The 20548-nt window shown below is 34.7% G+C and overlaps 1 protein-coding gene and 1 pseudogene across 4 annotated transcripts in view; one reads left to right on the top strand and one right to left on the bottom strand.

Moving 5' to 3' along the window:
• Positions 1-20548, bottom strand: part of HECW1 (HECT, C2 and WW domain containing E3 ubiquitin protein ligase 1) — a 455900-nt gene that overhangs the window by 91173 nt on the left and 344179 nt on the right. The window lies entirely within an intron of this gene.
• LOC118610963 lies at positions 16253-16371 on the top strand (annotated as a pseudogene).

The following is a 20548-nucleotide window of genomic DNA, read 5'->3' as shown; positions in this document are numbered from 1 at the left end:
TCTGCAGAACGGGTAGAGGTAGAATTCTGAAGAGGCAGTGGAGATACTTTAGATAGCACTTCATGCCTGGTAGCCTCTGATTAGAAGGAGTCAGCAGCAAGAACTCACAGGCCCAAACACTCATTGCCCTCCACATTGCACCATAGAGAAGGTACAATGAGGCTGAAATGACTTGAACATACAGGAGTTGCTCACCACCTTAGGGAATATAGGGCATTTTCCCAACCAATGTGAAACTTCCCCACCAATATCCTAGAGGTGTCAGTAGTGTGGGTAATGTAAAACACTTGCATTATATCATTATTTATTGTAAAACAAAAAAAAGTTCTGATAAATTGTTAAGAGCAAAACAGTACTTAAAAAAGAAAAAAAATTACTACTCAAATGTCCAAGATGAGGAACAATTCATCAAGTACCATGAATAACCAAGGTAACAATGTAGCTCAGAAAGAATATGAAATCACCAGAAACCAAAGTCAAAGACATAGAAGACTGTGATTTAATAGAAAATTCAAGATTGCACTTATGAAAAAGCTCAACGAGATAACAAGAAAACTCAGAAAGGCAGTTAAATCACCTCAAAAATAATATCACTGAATGAAGGGACTACTTTATTCTTTAGAGACTGAAACTATGAAAAAGAACCAAACAAAGTCTGGAGATGAAGAGCTCAATAAATGAGATAAAGAACGTGTTAGAGAGCATTGGAAACAGGGCAGATCAGATAGAAGAGAAAATTAGCAAGCTCGAAGATAGAAGTCTAGCAATGACTCAGGTGAAAGAAGAGAGAAAACTGACATTTAACCTATTTCCTGTTTGCCCCGAGAATATTCACCAGCCACACTTGCAGCTGCAGTATTTACCCTGAGATAATTTGCAGGTTGTAGTCCCAATCTTACTCCCAAAGTTTGCTACGAAATATCTCGCTTTTATTATTACTTTTGCATTGCTCTAATATATTGATAGCCTTTGGAAACAAATGACATCATTCTATTTATAGTATTCTGTTTTTAGTAGTGGTATTTCCATTTACAAAATATAGTAATTCTTGATCACTGATAATGTCAAATCCTAGAAAACACAGTGTTTCCAAATGTGATGTTAACACTATTCTCGAACAGTTGTTAGTCAAAGATTCATTTGACAAATCTGATTTTTCCTGAAATAGAATATTCTGATGATTTTTTAGATAGTACTTTGAAAGACTATACAGCTGGGCTTCACCCCGATTTGGAATTTGATGGAAGAAGCCCCACATCAGCTGACTCTGGTCATGCTCTGAAAAGGTCAACTCATGAGTCCACGTCAAAGGTATGGTTTTACCGACACACCTGTCAGAAAAGTTAATGTCAGTGATACCACTGACCCACTGCAGTATTTTGAACTGTTCTTTGCTGAGGAATTAATTTCAAAAATTACCAGTGATATGAATGCCCAAGCTGCCATATTGACTTCAAAACCACCTAGTCTGAAAGGATTTTTGCAAATGAATAAATGGAAAGACACTAACAATGACAAACTGAAAGCCTTTTTTGCAATGATGTTACTGCAAGATATTGTGTAGAAACCTGAGCTGGAGATGTTTTGGTTAACGAGGCCTCTTTTGGATATACCTTATTTCAGGCAAATTATGACTGGTGAAAGAGTTTTACTTTTGCTTTGGCACTTGCATTTTGTCAACAATTCTTGCATATCCGCTGGTCAATCAAGACCCAGATATCATTGCAGGAGATCAAACTTGTGTTCAACTTTCTTGTAAATAAGTTTTCAACTATATATACTCCAAACAAAAACAATGCAGTCGATGAATCACTGATACTGTTCAAGAGGCAGTTAGCTATGAAGCAATACATTCCGAAGAAATGAGCAGAATTTGGTCTCAGGCTATATGTACTTTGTGAAAGCAAATCTGGTTATGAGTGGAATGTGCTTGTTCACACAGGGCCCAGTATGAATTTGAAAAGATTCGCTGATGGTCTGATTGTGCATTATTCTTACCTTGGTTCTTACCTTCTTGGCCAAGGATATTGTGTCTTCCTTGATAACTTTTATACATCTCCCATGCTTTTCATAGAATTATATCAAAACAGGACTGATGTTGTTGGGACAGCTTGTTTGAACTGAAAACATATGCCAAATGATCTGAAAAAAAAAAGGATTGCAAAGGGGACGACTGTTGCTAGATTCTGTGGTGAATTTATGGCACTGATATGGTGTGAAAAGAAGGAGGAGACAATGTTGTGAACATTCCACAATGATACTGTGATTGAAATATACAATAAAAATGGAAAGAAAACTAAGAAGCCATGGGTCATTGTGGATTATAACAAGACTATGGGAGCAGTAGACTGAGCTGATCAGATGCTTATTTCTTATCCAAATGAGCACAAAAGGCATAAGTTTTGGTATAAGAAATTCATTCGCCACCTTCTAAACATTACAGTGCTGAATTCCAACATTCTGTTCAAGAAGGACAATCCTGAGCACACAATTGGCCAAGTAAACTTCATACTGACGTTGATTGAAAGAATGCTGGAAAATATTACAAGCCAGGACAGCAACATCTTCGAGGTAGTCCATGCTCTGATGAAGTCACACCTCTTCACCTGTCTGGAAGACATTTCCCCAAGAGTATATCACCAACATCAGGGAAACAGAATCCAACTGGTCACTGCAAAGTTTGTTGCTTGCACAATGACAAGGATGGTAAGAAGATTTGGAGAGAAATATGATAGTTTTGTGTGGAATATGGTGATCCACTTTGTGTTGTTCCATGCTTTGAAATTTACCTAACAAAAAATTATTAAATACTGATCATCATATACAGTTCTGTTGCTTTAGGATTAGAGACAAGTTCTGTTTATAAATAACTCCAAGAACAGTTTTTATATTTTATTTTCACATTGAAACCCAGTCAGATTTGCTTCAGTCTCAAAGAGCATGTTTATGTAAAATTAAATTAATGCTGATAGTGAGCTATGCTTTTTTTTTTTCCAAATGGGAAATGGGTTAAAAAATATGAAAGAACTCTACAAGAACTACCTGACTCCATTAGAAAGAACAACATAAGAATAATGGATATACCAGAAGGAGAAGGGAGGGACAAGGGAACACAGAGCTTATTTAAACAATTAATGGATGAGAACTTCCCAAACTTATAGAAAGAGGTGGGCCCTAGAATCTAAGAAGCTAACAGAAGATCTAATTATCTCAGTTTGAAAAGATCTCCTCCAAGGAATACATTAGATTAAAACTTTTAAAAGTTACTGACAAATTTGCCTATGAAGCCATCTAGTCCAGGACTTTTGTTTTTGGGGGGATGTTTTTGAATACGGATTCAATTTCACTGGTGGTAATCAGTCAGTTTAGATTTTCTGTTTCTTCTTGACTCAGTCTTTGGAGATTGTGTGTTTCTAGGAATGGATCCATTTCTTCCAGATTGTCCAATTTGTTGGCGTATAATTTCTCGCAGTTTTTTCTTACGATCCTTTGTATTTCTGTGGAGACCATAGTTATTTCTCCTCTTTTGATTCTGACTTTATTGATTTGAGTCTTCTCTCTTTTTTCCTTGATGGCTTCATAGGCAAATTTTACCAAGCAGTCAAAGAAGAATTAACACCTATTCTTCTCAAACAATTCCAAAAAGTTCAAGAAGAGGGAAGCCTCTCAAACTGCTTTTATGAGGCATCTGTTACCTTGATTCCAAAACCAGAGACATTACCAAAAAAAGGCAAATGTAAGTCGATATCTCTTAAGCACATCAACGTAAAAATTCTCAACAAAATATTAGCAAATGGAATTCAGCAATATAATAAAAATATCATACACCATAATCAAATTGGATTTATTCCTGGGATGCAATGTTGGTACAATATCTGCAAATCAATTAATGTGATACACCACATTAACAAATTGAAAGATAAAACCATACGATCATATCAATAGATGCAGAAAAGGCATTCAACAAAATCCAGCATCCATTTATGATAAAAACTCCCAGCAAAGTAGGAATATAGGAAACATACCTCAACATAAAAAAGGCCACATATGACAAACCTACAGCTAACATCATACTAAATGGTGAAAGGACAAAAGCATTTTCCTTAAGATCAGGAACAAGACAAGGATGCCCACTTTCACCACTCCTCTTCAATATTGCATTGCAAGTCTTAGCCGCAACAATAAGACAAGAAAGAAAAATAAAAGGCATCTGAATTGGAAAGGAAGAAGTAAAACTCTCGTTATTTGCTGCTGATATGATACTGTATATAGAGAACCCTAAAGATTCCACTAAAAAAAAAAAAAAAAACCTGTTAGAACTGATCAATGCATTCAGTAAAGTAGCAGGTTACAAAATAAACATTCAGAGTCAGTGGCATTTTAGTACATCGACGATGGACTCTCAGAAAGAGAAGTTAAAAAACAATCGCATTTACAATTGTTTTGAAAACTATAAAATACCTGGGAATCAAATTATTCAAGGAGGTAAAAGACCTGTTTTCAGAAAATTATGTCACCAAAAAAAAAAAAAATTGAAGAAGGTGCGAATAAATGGAAGCATATACTATGTTTGTAGGTAGGAAGAATCAACATCATTAAAATGGCCATACTACCCAAAGCAATCTATAGATTCAATGCAATCCCTATCAAAATACCAATGACATTTTTCAAAGAGCTAGAACAAATAATCCTAAAATTTATATGAAACCATAAAAAAAAATAAAATTGGAGGTATCACATTACCTGATATCAAACTATACTACAAGGCTGTAGTAATCAAAATAGCATGATACTGGCATAAAAACAATGGATCAATGGAACAGAATAGAGAGCCCAGAAATAAATATATGCTTATACGGTCACTTAATATATAACAAAGGAGGTAGAAACATACAATAGAGTAAAGACAATAAATGGTGTTTAGAAAATTAAACAGATACACGCCAAAAAAGAAAAAAAGAAAAAAAAGAAAAGAAAGGAAACTGGAATACATTCTTACACTGCATACAAGAATAGACTCAAAATGGATTAAAGACTTAAATGTAAGACCCAAAACCATAAAAATTTTAGAAGAAAACATAGGTAGCAAACTCTCTGATATTACTAACAGGAATTTCTTTTCAGATGTATATACTCAGGCAAGGGAAACAAACAAAAAAATAAACAAATGGGTCTACATCAAGCTAAAAAGTTTTTGTACGGCAAAGGAAACCATCAACAAACCAAAGAGACAACTGACTGTTTGGGAGAAGATATTCACTAATGATACTCCTGATAAGGAGTTAATATTCAAAATAAGCAAAGAACTCATACAACCCAACAACAAAAACAAACAAACAATCCAATTAGAAAATGTTCGGAAGACTTGAACATCTACTTCTTCAAAGAGGAAATACAGATGGCTAATAGATATATGAAAAGATGCTCAAGGTTGCTAAACATCAGAGAAATGCAAATTAAAACCACAGTGAGATATCACCTTACACCTGTCAGAATAGCTATCATCAATAAATCAAAGAACAACAGTGTTGGTGAGGATGTGGAGAAAAGGTAACCCTCATACATTGTTGGTGAGATTGCAACTTGGTAGAGTCACTATGGAAAACAGTATGGAGGTTTCTCAAAAAATTAAAAATGAGTCTACATTTTGACCCAGCAATTGCACTTCTTGGTATTTATCCAAAGAAAACTAAAACAAAAAATTGCAAAGATCTATGCACACCTATGTTCATGGAAGCACAATTTACAAAAGCCAAGATATGGAAGCAACCTGAATGCCCATCAGCAGAAGCTATGGTTCATATATACAGTCATAAAAAAAAAAAAACATGAAATACCCTTTGCGATGATATGAATGAACCTAGAGGTTACTATGCTGAGTGAAATAAGTACCATATGATTTCACTTATATGAGGAATCTAAGGAACAAAAAGAACAAACTAATCAAAATAGACACATAAATATTGATGACAATGATGATAGTTAGAGGAGAGGGGTTTTGGGGTGGGACTGGGAGAATGGGATGAAGGATTAAAGGAGTACAAATTAGTAGTTGATAGATGGTCACAGGATTGAGAAGTATGGCATAGAGAATGCAATTAACATTAATGTAATGGCTGGGTGGGAAGCCAAAAGAGAGAAAGAGTAATTAGGGGGATCATTTCTATAAACTATATAAATGTCTAACTGATGTACTGTATACTTGAAACTAATAATAATAATAATAATAATAATAATAATACCTTAATGACATAGAAAGAATTCTTATGGCAGCCAGTGGAAAAGAAGATTGTACCCTATAAAGAAAACCCCATCAGATTATCATAGGATTTTTCAGGAGAAACTGTACAAACTAGGAGAGAACAAAATGAAATATTCAAAATAATGAAAGAAGTCACCAGCCAAATTATCCTCTAGATATGAAGGAGAAATAAAGGCTACCAAGACAAAGAAAAGCTGAGGGGATTTACCACCAGGGGACCTGCATCACAATAAGTGTTGAAAGGAGATTTTCTGCTAGAAGAAAAAAAAGATAAAAGTATGCAAAACTTTGAGTAAGATGACAAATACACAGAAGCAGGAATTTACAACCCTACTTCAGAACAGGGTAATAAACAATTATAATATAAAAGTTAAAGGGGAAAGAGCATTTTAAAAAGATTATAAATCAGTAATTTAGAAATCAATTCACAGCATAAAAAGTATTAATTTATGACAATAAAAACATAAAGGGGTGAAAAAAATGACTAAATGTACACAGGCATTGAATAAAGATAGGATACAATTTTAAAAAAGGACTAATATATGTGTGACTTTTATTTATATTTTCTTAATGGTAATCACAAGGCAAAAACCTAGAGCTGAGACATGTAACATCATAGGAAACTGCCAAATTATAATAACAGACAGACACAGAAAAGAAAAGAAACAATGGAGAAAATGAACAACTGTATTTACAAATCGAAAGGCACAGAGTAGTAGGATAAATTAAAACATATGTTGCCTTTAGGAGACCCATTTCTGCTACAAAGGAAAACATTGGCTCTAAGTTAAGGTGTGGAAGATAATACTCCAAGCAAATGGTATCCAGAGAAAGGTGAGCATAGCCATATTTATATCAGACAGAATAGATTTCATGATAAAAAAAAAGTAGCAAGAAATAAAGATAGACATTTTATAATGATAAAGGGGACAATTAATCAGGATGACATAACACATCATTATATATGCAACCAACTTGGGAGCACCAAAATATATAAAGCAATGACTAACAGACCTAAAGGGAAAAACTGACAAAAATATAATTAGCAGGGGTTCTTACATTTTTTTTTAATAGTAGGGGATCCTAATACCTCATTGACTGCAATGGATAGATCATTCAAACAGAAAGTCACTAAGGAAAAATAGACTTCAATAACATATTATACCAAATGAACGTAATCAGTATTTATATAACTTTCCATTCCAAAATTACAGAATATACATTTTTCTCAGGTGTACACAGGGAACACTCTCAAAGATATATCATTTGTTGTGACAGAAAACTAATTGTAGTAAATGTAAGAAGGTTACAATCATATTAAGAATATTTTCCAACCACGATGGTATGAAAAAGAAAATTACTTAGAAGAAGAAAGCTAGAAAGACCACAAATGTGTGGAAATAAAATGCCATGCTATGAACAACTATTGAGTCAAAGAGGAAATAAAAGAGCTCAAGAGACAAACAGATAAATGCCAATGAATATGTGACATATCAAAATTTTGGTATGTAGCAAAAGTGATATTAGGAGGGAAGATTATAGATTTAAGGGCTACCTCAAAAAACATGAAAGAACCTGAAGAAGTGAGGTCAGAAAAAATGATGGAGTGAGAGATCTCCCCAGATTTCTCCCTTGAAACAATAAGGCGAACATCTAAAACTCAACAACAACAACAACAACAAAACACAAAAACTTCAAACCAGCATGTCTAAACATGGGGTCTGCATATAAGAGCTACCACAGGTCAGACCCCTGGAGACTGGTGGTAGTCAAAGAGAAACAAAGAAGCTGCCTCTTGCAGCCTCAGCTCCCTGCAGGAGGATGGGGAGGGGAGAAGATGTGGCAGGTTCCCCAAACAGCCCTGCCTGGGAGAGCTGTGAGCTCTACGTAGCGGCAGTGCCCAGGGATCAAGGCAGAAAGCAGAGAAGTGGGGATGACAGAGAAATGGGGACAGCGGAGAAGCAACAGTTGATTAATACAAGCCATAGTTCCAAAACATGAGTCTGTGCCACAGCCTGCATTCCCTAATTCAGAGAGCACCTTGCCCTATATGCTCCAAGACTGAACACCATGCAGCCCCAGGGCAAAATGAACAGATGCTACCAAAAATGTCTCTAACACTAATAGGGACTAAAACTGAGAGTAGTGAGCATGATTGAATACCTGTAAGAAAAATAAAAGGCATTATTAAGAATTTATATAAAGCAGGGATCCAAGAGGCTTGCACACCAACTACTGGAAGTCAAAAGAAAAATACCTTCTTTACAACAGATTAAAGAGAGATTTTTATATAATAAATCTTACTTCTGGGGCAAAAAGCAGAATACACTTCTATTAATACTCAGGTTGAGAAATAGTCCATTAAACAACCTGAACAACCAAGGTGACAAGGCATCTCAGAAAGAGAAAAATCTCCAGAAAATAATCTTACAGACGTAGAAATATGGGAATTAAATGACAGAGAATTTAGGATGGTACTTCTGAAAAAACTCAATGACATCCAAAAACACCAGAATCAGTTTTTTAGCAAGGAAGTCGAAACCCTCAAAAAGACCAAATAGAACTTCTGGAGATTAAGAACACACTGAAAGAGGTGAAAATGAAATAGCAAGCTTGGGAAAGAGAGTTGACTATTGGAGGAAAGGATCAGTGATATAGAAGACAGAAATCTAGAAATAAATCAGAAAAAAGAGAAACCGAAGAATGAAAAATAATGAAGGGGAAATACAAGAACTAGGTGATACTATCAGGAGAGGAAACATAAGAATAATGGGCATTACTGAATGTGAGGAAAAGGAGCAGGGACTAGAAAGCATTTTCAGATAAATAGTTCATGAGAATTTCCCAAATTTAAGGAACGAGCTAGAGCTTGGAGTTCAAGAAGTCAACAGAATACCCAATTATCTCAACCTAAAAAGGCCTTCATCAAGACACATTGTATTAAAAAATCAACAGCAAGGGCAAAATTCTCAGGGCACCTAAGGAAAAGAAAATGGTAACCTATAAAGGAAACCCATTAGTTAATTATCAGACTTCTCAGTACTATCTCACAAGCCAGAAAGGAGTGTAATCAAGTATTCAAACTTGCAAATGAAAGGAACTACCAGCCTAGAAAAATGTATCTAGCAAAGCTCTCCTTTAGATATAAAGGAGAAATTAAGACCTTTTCAGACATACAAAAATTGAGGAAATTCTCCACTACAGGGCCTGTACTACAGGAAATACTGAAAGGTATCAGCTCATCTAAAACAAAATGACAAAAAAAAAAAAATACATAACCAGGAGTAAGGTGACTAGCAAGCAGATAGAAGCAGAGAGTGCAACACTTACTAAGAAAGGAGTATTATAAGCTTACAAAATAAGAGATTTGCAATAACAAGAAAGTAATGAACGCTAAGCATACATGGGAACAAATTGAGACAACAATGACTGAAAAGGGGAGGATTCAAAGATCCAAATTTGCAAAGGGAAATGGAAATAAGTCACATGCAGAAGAAAACTGCATGTGTGTGTGTGTGTTTGTGTGTGTGTATTCTTTTTATATTTATAATCATAACCACACACCAAAGATTGAGAACTGAAGTATGGAACATAAAACAGGAAGGACCAGAGGGAAAACCCACAAAACCCACGAACAACAACAACAACAAAACACACACAAAAACAAGAAAGTAATGGAAACACTGAACTGCCAGAAAGCAAATGATAAAATGGGTATAAGAAGACATCATAGTCCAATAATTACCCTAAATGTAAATGGACTGAACTCACCAACACAAAAGCACAGAAATGTAGAATGGAACAAAAAACAAAACCCAACCATATGCTGCCTCCAGGAGATACATCTCAGCTCCAAAGACAAATATAGACTCAAAGTGAAAGGGTGGAGAATGATATTTCAAGAAAATAGCATTCAGAGAAGAGCGGGAGTAGTGGTACTAATATCATACCAAATAGACTTCAAAATAAAAAAGGTAAAGAAAGGTACTGAGAGACACTTCATAATGATAGAGGGAATCATGCACCAAGAAGATATAAGACTTATTTTAATATCTATACTCCCAATCAGGGAGCCCCAAAATATATAAAGCAATTTTTAACATAATTAAAGGGAGAAACAAAACAAACAGAATCATAATAGGGGACCTAAATACCCCATCATCGGATATGGACAGATGATCCAAACAGAAACTGTATGAGGAAATAACATCCTTAAATGACACATTAGATCAACTGGACATAATTGACATATACAGAGCCTTCCACCCCAAAACAGCTGCTTACACATTCCTCTCTAATGCACATGGCACATTCTCAAGGATTGACCACATACTGGGACACAGAGATTAACACAACAAATATAAAAAAGTTAAAATCATACTAAACATATTCTCTGATCATAATATTTTGAAGCTGGAGATCAACTGAAAAAAGAAAACAGGATGAACCTCAAATACATAGAGGTTAAACAACATGCTACTGAAGAATAACTGGGTCAGAGAAAAAATAAAAAGAGAGATCAAGCCAAGCCATAAATAGAAATGAATGATAATGATAGTAGAACATATCAAAACTTTTGGGACACGTCAAAAGTGGTAATAAGAGGAAAGTTCATATCATTACAGGCCTATCTCCAAAAACAAGAATGAGCCTGAATAAACAACCTAATGCTTCATATAAAAAATCTAGAAAGGAAGAACAAATGAGTCCTAAAGTCAGCAGAAGGAAAGAAAATCAAAATTAGAGAAGAAATAAATGAAATTGAAAACAACAACAACAAAAATCAATAGAAAAAATAAATGCAACAAAGAGCTGGTTCTTTGAGAAGGTTAATAAAATTGACAAATTCCTGGGTAGAATCACTAAAGAAAAAAGAGAAAAGACACAAATAAACAAAAGCAGGGGAGAAAGAGGCAAAATTAAACAGAGACCACAGAGATAAAAAGAATCATAACAGCATACTATAAAAAAGTATGTAACATCAAATTTAATAACCTAGAAGAAATGCACGCATACTTAGAAAAATACAACCTTCCTAGACAGAAAGATCTAGAAAATCTAAATAGAATGATCAGGAGTATGAAAATTGAAGCAATCAAGAAGTAAAACTCCAGGACTAGATGGCTTCTCCAAGTGAATCCTACCAAACAGTCAAAGAAGTTTTAATACCTATTCTGATCAAATACTTTCATAAAATTGAAGAGGAGACAATACTTCTTAACTCATTTTATGAGGCCAATATTATACCCTGATACCAAAACCTGGTAAAGATAACACACAAAAAAGAAAACTACAGACCGATATCTCTCATGAACACAGTTGCAAAATTCCTAAATAAGATACTAGCAGACCAAATACAGCAACATACTAAAAAAGATTATACACCACAATCAAGTGGGCTTCATCAAGGGGCACAGGGATGGTTCAACATATGCAAATCAATTAATGTGGTACACCACATAAACAAATTGAAAAACAAGAATCATATGATCATATACATACATGCAAAAAAAGCCTTTGACAAGATATAACATCTATTTGTTATCCAAACGCTTGACAAAATTGGTATAAAAGGAAAGTACCTTAATATGATAAAGGCCATATATGACACTCAGCCAACTCTGTGCTAATTGTGAAAAAATAAAAACCTTCCCTCTAAGATCAGGAACAAGGCAAGGCTATCCACTATCGCCGCTATTATTCAATATAACATTAGAGATCCAGGAGAGTGCAATCAGGCAAGAGAAAGATATAAAAAAGCATCCAAACAGGAAATAAAAGTCAAACTGTCACTATTTGTGGATGACATGATTCTCTATATAGAAAACCCTGAAGACTCCACAAGAATACTACTAGAATAATAAGCAAATACAATAAAGTTTCTGTGTACAAAAGTCAATGTTCAAAAATCTATAGCTTTCCTATACTCTAAGAATGAAGTGTCAGAAAAAGAAATGGAAAAAATAATTCCTTTTGCAATTGCAACAAAAAGAATAAAATACCTGTGATTAAATCTAACAAAACATGTGAAAGATCTATATAATGAAAACTATAACACCCTATTAAAATAAATCGAAGAAGATACAAAGAAATGGAAAGATATTCTGCATTCTTGGATTGGAAGAATCAACATAGTTAAATGACCATATTACCTAAAGCATTATACAGATTTATTGCAATCCCTATCAAAATTCCACTGATATTTTTTTAAGAAATAAAACAAAAATCATCAGATTTGTAAGGAAGCACAAAGACCCTGAATTGTCAATGCCATCTGGGATAAAAGAACGAAGCAGGAGGCATAACTCTACCCAACTTCAAATTATACTATAAAGTGACAGTAAACAAAACAGCATGATATTGGAAGAAAAACAGACACATGGATCAGTGGCACAGAATCAAGAGTCAGAGGTCACTGCTGCCCTCATTTTCCAAGACAAGGAAGTGAAAATGTGAAAAGATTAGCCATTGAGAAACTCACAACATCCCCCAGCAGGTCTTTGAACCTCCTTCTTAAAAAGCCTTTCCAAGAGACATGGCAGAGTGAGAGACATACTCAGATCGCACCCCTCAAAACAACAGTAAGCTGAACATCTAAAACTCAACAAAAATCCCCACCAAACTGCACACCAGCACATCTGCACATGGGATCTGCGTGTAACAGCTACCACAGGTCAGAACCCTGAGTGTTGGGTGGTAGACTCAGAGAAATAAAGAAGCTGCCTCTTACAGCCACCGGAGCTCCCTTCAGGAAGAGAGCAGGGGGTAAAGAGGCAGCAACTTCCCTGGTCGGCCTGCCTGGAAGTGCCAGGACTTCCAGCAGCAGGCAGCAGGGCTCAATCTTCAGGGGAGAAAGCGGAGAAGCAAGATGAACCACAGAGAAACAACAACAAAACGGAGACTGAGACGTAGCTCCCAACTCCCAACCCAGAGGACCCCTCGCACCATACCCTCCAAGGCCGATCACTGAGGAGCCCCAGAGGAATCTAAACAAATGCTACCGAAACTTTTAGTAACATTGACAGGGACTGAAACTGAGAGTAGCAAGTGTGATTAAATATCTACAATAAAATAAAAAATACATTTAGGCTTTATATAAAGCAGGGATCCAAGAGGCTTAGACGCCACCTACTGGAAACCAAAAGAAAAGTGCCTTCTTTCCAGCAAGCTAAAGAGAGACCTTTATATAATAAATCTTCCTTCTGGGAAAAAAAAGCAGAATACACTTCTATTAATACCCAGGCAGAGAAATAGTCCATTAAACACCATGAACAACCAAGGTGACTAGGTATTTTAGAAAGAAAAAGAAAAATCAACAGAAAATAAGCTTACAGACATAGAAATGTGGGAATTAAATGACAGAGAATTCAGGATGGTACTTCTGAAAAAACTCAATGAGTACCAAAACAACACAAAGTAACAATTTCAGGAATTAAAAAAAAAAAATTAAAGAGCAAAGAGATTGAAACCCTCATAAGAAACCAAATATACCTTCTGGAGATAAAGAACACACTGCAAGAGTTGAAAAATAAAATAGCAAGTTTAGGAAATAGAGTCGACCAAACGGAGGAAGAGATCAGTGATATCCAAGACAAAAATCTAGAAACAAATCGGAAGGAAGAAGAGAGAAACTGAAGAATGAAAAATAATGAAAGAGAAATTCAAGAACTAGCTGATAACATTAGGAAAGGAAACAAGAATAATGGGCATTACCGAAGAAAAGGAAAAGTAGCAGGGACTAGAAAGCATTTTCAGACAAATAGTTGACAAGAATTTCCCAAATCTAAGGAATGAGCTGGAGCTTGGAATTCAAGAAGTCAACAGAACACCCAATTATCTCGACCTAAAAAGGTCTTCACCAAGACCCATTGTATTAAAGTTATCAAAAATCAATAACAAAGACAGAATCTTCAGGGCAGCCAGGGAAAAGAAGTTGATAACTAATAAAGGAAAACCCATTAGATTATCATCAGACTTCTCAGCACAAACATTATAAGCCAGAAAGGAATGGAATCGAATATTTGAACTATTAAATGAAAGGAACTACCAGCCTAGAATAATGCATCCAGCTAAGCTCTCCTTTACATATGAAGGAGAAATTGAGACCATTCCAGACATACAAAAATTAAGGAAATTCTCCACTATGGGGCCTGTACTACAGGAAATAGTGAAAGGTGTCAGCTCATTAAAAAAAAAATCACGAAACAAAGCAAAAAAACATAATTAGGAGTAAAGTGACTATAGGGAAATAGAAGCAAAGAAGACACAAAGAAATGGAAAGATATTCTGTGTTTTTGGATTGGAAGAATCAATATAGCTAAAATGACCATATTACCTAAAGCAGTATACAGATTTAGCACAATCCCCACCAAAATCCCATTGGCATTTTTTAAAGAAATAGAACAAAAGATCATCATATTGGTATGGAAACACAAAAGACCCCAAACTGCCAAAGCCATCCTGAGAAAAAAGAACAAGGCTGGAGGCATCACTCTGCCAGACTTCAAATGATTCTACAAAGTGACAATAATAATAACAGCATGATATTGGCAGAAAAACAGTCATAAAGACCAGTGGAACAGAATAGAGAGTTCAGAAGTAAATCCATATTTATATGGGCAAATAATTTTCAACAAAAAAGCCAATAACAAAAAAGCAGAAACAGGAAAGCCTCTTCATTAGATGGTGCTGGAAAAATTGGAAGGTCCTATGCAAAAGAATGAAAATAGACTGTTGTCTATCACCACATACCAAAATTAACTCTAAATTGATTAAGGATCTGAATATAAGACCAGTATCAATAAAATGTATGGAAAAAAATATAGAAACTAAATTACGGGACCTTGGCCGTAAAGAGGATTTTGTGAATATATAATAAGTGATTGGTACTACATCAAGCCAAAAAGCTTCTGCTCAGCAAAAGAGATTATCAAAAGGTGCAGAGACAATATATTTGTAAGTAACACCATGGTATTATTAAAATTAATAGGGATAGCAGTATGGATGAGTAGGCTACTCCTCCTATCAATCAACACCAAAATTATCTTGGGCACCCTGTACTGTAAATATAGGTTAAACAAAACTCTAGATTGTGAATCTAGTAACAGGATTAAAAAACTCTTATTTACAGAAAAAGTATGCAAGAACTGCTACTTCACGCCCCCGTGTATAAAAACACGGCTTTTCCCCACTTTTAAAGGATGGTAGTTATCCGTTGTTCTTAGGAACCAAAAAACTGGTGCAACTCCAAATAAAAGTAATAAATCTATTCACCTCCTACATACTGCTATCCCTATTAATTTTAATAATAATTTTAATAATAATGGCAAATAATACCAATCATAAAGGCCTAATATCCAAAATATACAAAGAACTAATACAACTCCATAACAACAAAAAACAAATTATCTAATCAAAAAATGGGCAGAGAACCTGAATGGACACTTCTCCCTAGAGGACACACAACTGGCCAACAAATATATGAAAAGATACTCAACATTGCTAGCTATTAGGAAAATGCAAATGAAAATCACAATGAGATGTCATTTCACACCTTTTAGAATAGCTATAATCAACAGAACAAGTAATAACAAATGCTGGAGAGGATATGGAGAAAAAGGAACCCTCGTACACTTCTGGTAGAACTGCAAATTGGTACAGCCACTATGGAAAACAGTATGGAGGGTCCTCAAAAAACTATGCATTGATCTACCATATTATCCAGCAATCCGAGTACTGGGTATTTACTCCAAAGACCTTAAAACCCATATTAGAAAAGATATTTGCACATCGATGTGTATAGCAGCACTATTCACAGTGGCCAGGACATGGAAGCAATTGAAATGTCCTATAATAGATCATTGGCCAAAGAACCAATATACATATATACAACAGACTATTACTCAGTCGTAAGAAGAAACGAAATACCGCCATTTGTGACAATGTGGATGCACCTTGATATAATCATTTTCAGCAAAATAAGCCAGACTGGTCTATGGCCATGATACCCTGAACAAACCCTATCCCATCTGATCTTGGAAGCTAAGCCGGGTGGGGTCTGGTTAGTACTTGGATGGGAGACCACCTAGGAAGCCCAGGTGCTGTAGGCATAAAAAATAAAAAAAATAAGGAATTGTAAGCTGACAAGGTCCTTGTAATTTGTGAGGTCAGCCAAGAGTTTCCTCACATAAGGAAGGAAGGAAGGAAGGAAGGAAGGAAGGAAGGAAGGAAGGGGAAGGAAGGAAGGAAGAGAGAGGGAGGGAGGGAGGCAGAGAGAGAGAAGAAGAAGAAGAAGAAGAAGAAGAAGAAGAAGAAGAAGAAGAAGAAGAAGAAGAAGAAGAAGAAGAAGAAGAAGAAGAAAAGGAAGGAAGGAAGGAAGGAAGGAAGGAAGGAAGGAATTCCTTCCTTCCTTCTGGAAAGAAGAAAAGAAAGAAAGAAAGAAAGAAGAAAGAAAGCAAGAAAGAAGAAAGAAAAGGAAGAAAGGAAGAAGGAAGAAGGAAGGAAGGACGTAATGGAAGGAAGTAAGAAATGAAGGAAGGAAGAAAGAAAAAAGAAACGAAGAAAGAAAGACAGAAAGAACGAACGAAAAAGAAGAAAGAAAGAAAAGAAGGCAGGGAAATTAAGACGGAAGGCATGAAAAAAGCAAGGAAGTAAGAAGAAGCAAAAAAGAAAGAAGAAAGAACGAAAAAAGAAGAAAGAAGAAGAAAGAAAGAAGAAAGAAAGAAAGAAAGAAAGAAAGAAAGAAAGAAAGAAAGAAAGAAAGAAAGAATCCAGACAGAAGAAACTGAAAATCACATGGTATCACTTATGTGTAGGATATAAACCTAAAAGCAACAAATGAACAAGACAAACAAATAGAAACTCAAAACTAGTGGTTACCAGAGGATAAGGGATGGGAGAAGAAGGAGGAGGTAGACAGGGTAAAGGGAGTCAAATATAGGGGAGTACGGATAGGGTGAAGTGGATAAAGGGGATCAAATATATTGTAGCTAAAGGAAACTGTACTCTGAATTATAATCACACAATAGAATATATAGATATCGAATTATAACATATACTTGAAAATTACATAATACAATGTTACCTCAATAAACTTAAAAAAAAAGAATTGAGAGTCAGAAGTAACCCCATATTTGTATGGGCAAATAATTTTTGACAGAAAAAGCAAAAACCATACAGTGGATAAAGGAAAGTCTCTTCAATAAATGGTGCTAGGAAACTGGAAAGCCACAATCAAAAGAACAAATCTAGACTGTTGTATATCACCAGACACCTAAATTAACTGAAAATGGATTAAAGACCTGATAATAAGACCTGAAACAATAATTTGCATAGTAGAAAACATGGGGACTAAACTCATGGACCTTGGACTTAAAGAGGATTTTATGAATTTGACCTCAAAACCAAGGGGTATAAAAGCAAAAATAAATGATTGGGACTACACCAAATTAAAAAGCATCTATACAGCAAAAGAAATCATCAAGGTAAAGACACAATCATCCAAATAGGAAAATGTATTTGCAAGTGATGCCTCTGATAAGGGCTTAATACCCAATATATACAGAGAACTCATACAACTCAATAACAAAACAAAACAAAAAAGATCCAATTAAAAAACGGGTAGACCACAATGAGATACCACCTCACAGCTGTTAGCACTGTTAGAATAGTTGTTATCAATAGGACAAGTCATATCAAGTGTTGGAGAGATGTGGAGAAAGTGGAACCCTCATACACTGCTGGTTGGAGTGCAAATTGGTACAGCCACCATGTAAAGCAATTTGGAGGTTTCTTGAAAAACTAAGAATTCATTTACCATATGATCCAGAAATCTCTCTACCAGATATTTATCACAAAACTTGAAAACCCATATCCAAAAAGTAATTTGCATACTGATATCATAGTGGCAGTATTCATGGTGGCCAGGACTTGAAGCAACCAAAGTGTCCTGTGATAGATGATAGATAAAGAAGCTGTGGTACATATATACAATGGAATATTACTCAGCTATAAGAAGAAATGACATACTGTCATTTGTGATAACATGGATGGACCTCGAGATAATCATGCTAAGCAAAATAAGTCATACAGAAAAAGTTGAAAATCACATGACATCACTAATATATGGGATATAAACCTAAAAGCAACAAACAAGTAGGACAGAGATTCATGACATAAACAACAGACTAGTGGTTACCAGAGGGTAGGAGGGCAGTGTGGAAGAGTGAGGTAGACAAGGTAAAAGGGGTCAAATATGTGGTGTGAGAAAGAAATCTAACTGTGGGTGGTTAACACACAATAAAATGTATGTATGTATGTATGTATGTATATATACATATATATGTATATATACACACATATATATACATACGTACACACACACACACACACATACACACATATTCCTTACTGTTAAATTGTACACCTGAAACTTACTGGATTTCATTAACCAATGTCACTATAAAAAAATTAATTAATTAAATTAAATAGAAAAAAATATGTAAAAAAAGAAACAAAAATAAGAACTAGAAGAAGAAAAACATACAAAGCACGGGGCAGTAGAAGAAATAAAATAATAAATATTAATGTGGAAATGAATAAAATATGGAACGAAAGGACAACAGAAAAAATTAAAACAAATATCTGGTTCTTCAGAAAGTTAAATAAAGTTGATAAACCTCTGGCTAGACTAATTAAGCATTAAAAAAGAAAAGACTCACATAAAATAATAAATTATAGAGAAGTTACAACAAACACCACCAAAACACAAAAAGTTATACATGAATACTATGAAAGGATATATGCCAGCAAATTTGATAACCTAGAAGAAATGGGCAATATCTTAACAATACGTAACCTTTTTTAGGCTGAACAATGAAGAACTGCAATAGACCGATCATTTTCAAGGAAACTGAAACAGTACTCTCCCCAAAAATGAAAGTCCAAAATGAGATCACTTCACTGGTGAATTCTACCAAACATTCAAAGAAAATTAATTATATTTCCTTCTCAAACTCTTCCAAAAAACTGAAGAGGAGGGAATACTTCCTACTCATTTTGTAAGGCCATTATTACCTGATACCAAAACCTGGCAAGGACAACATACAAAAAAAGAAAGAAAAAGAAAATTATAGCCCAATATCTCTGATGAACTTCTGCCCCAAAATTCTAAACAAAATACTATCAAATTAAATATAGCAACATACTAAAAGTATAATATGAGGGATGCAAGGATGGTTCTACATATGTGATGCAACATATTAGCAAAATAAAGGATAAAAAAAATCATGATCATATCTTTAGATGCAGAAAAAGCATTTGACAAGATATAACATCCACTTATGATTAAAATATTTCATAGAATTGGTCTAGAAGGAAAATATTTCAATGTTATAAAGGCCATGGATGACAAACCCTCAGCTAATATCATACTCAATAGTGAAAAATTAAAAGCTTTTTCCCTAAGATTAAGAGCAAGACAGAGATACCTACTCTCACCACCGTTATTCAATATAGTACTGAAAGTCCTAGCCAGAGCAATCAGGCAAGAAAAAGAAATAAAAGCCATCTAAATTGGAAATGAAGAAATAAAACTGTCACTTGTTGCAGATGACATGATTTTCTATATAGAAAACCCTAAAGACTCCATCAAAAGACTATTAAAAGAAATAAGCAAATACAGTAAAACTATAGGATACAAAATTAATATACAAAAGATTGTATTTTGTATATTGAGTTTCTATATACTAAATATCTATATATGATAAAATATCAGGAAGAGAAATGAAGAAAACAATCCCATTTACAATGTCAACAAAAAGGATAAAATACCTAGAAATAAGGTTAACAAAGGGAGTGAAGGATCTTTACACTGAAAACTAAAAGACATTGCTGAAAAGATTGGAAAAAGGCAGAAAGAAATGGAAAGATATTTCATGGTCAGAATTAACATTGTTAAAATGGCCAAATTACCTAAAGCAATATACTGATTTGATTCAATCTTCATCAAAATCCCAATGGCATTTTTTATAGCTATAGAGCAAAACCTTTCAGATAGCTAAAACGATCCTTAGAAAAAAGAAAGCCAAATCAAAGATGTTACACTCCATGACTTCAAACTATACCACAAAGGTACAATTATCAAAACAGTATGGTATTGGAAGAAAAATAGACACACAGACCAATGGAACAGAATTGAGAGCCCAGAAATAAAACTATACATTATGGGCAACTAACTTTTGACATAGAAGCCAAAAATATACAATGTAGAAAGATTTGAATATAAGA

Source organism: Rousettus aegyptiacus, unplaced genomic scaffold (genome assembly GCF_014176215.1).
Source record: "Rousettus aegyptiacus isolate mRouAeg1 unplaced genomic scaffold, mRouAeg1.p scaffold_m13_p_13, whole genome shotgun sequence".
In the NCBI taxonomy this organism is placed as follows: Eukaryota; Metazoa; Chordata; class Mammalia; order Chiroptera; family Pteropodidae; genus Rousettus; species Rousettus aegyptiacus.
Note: the sequence above shows the minus strand (reverse complement) of the source record. Positions and strands in the feature narration are given on the sequence as shown.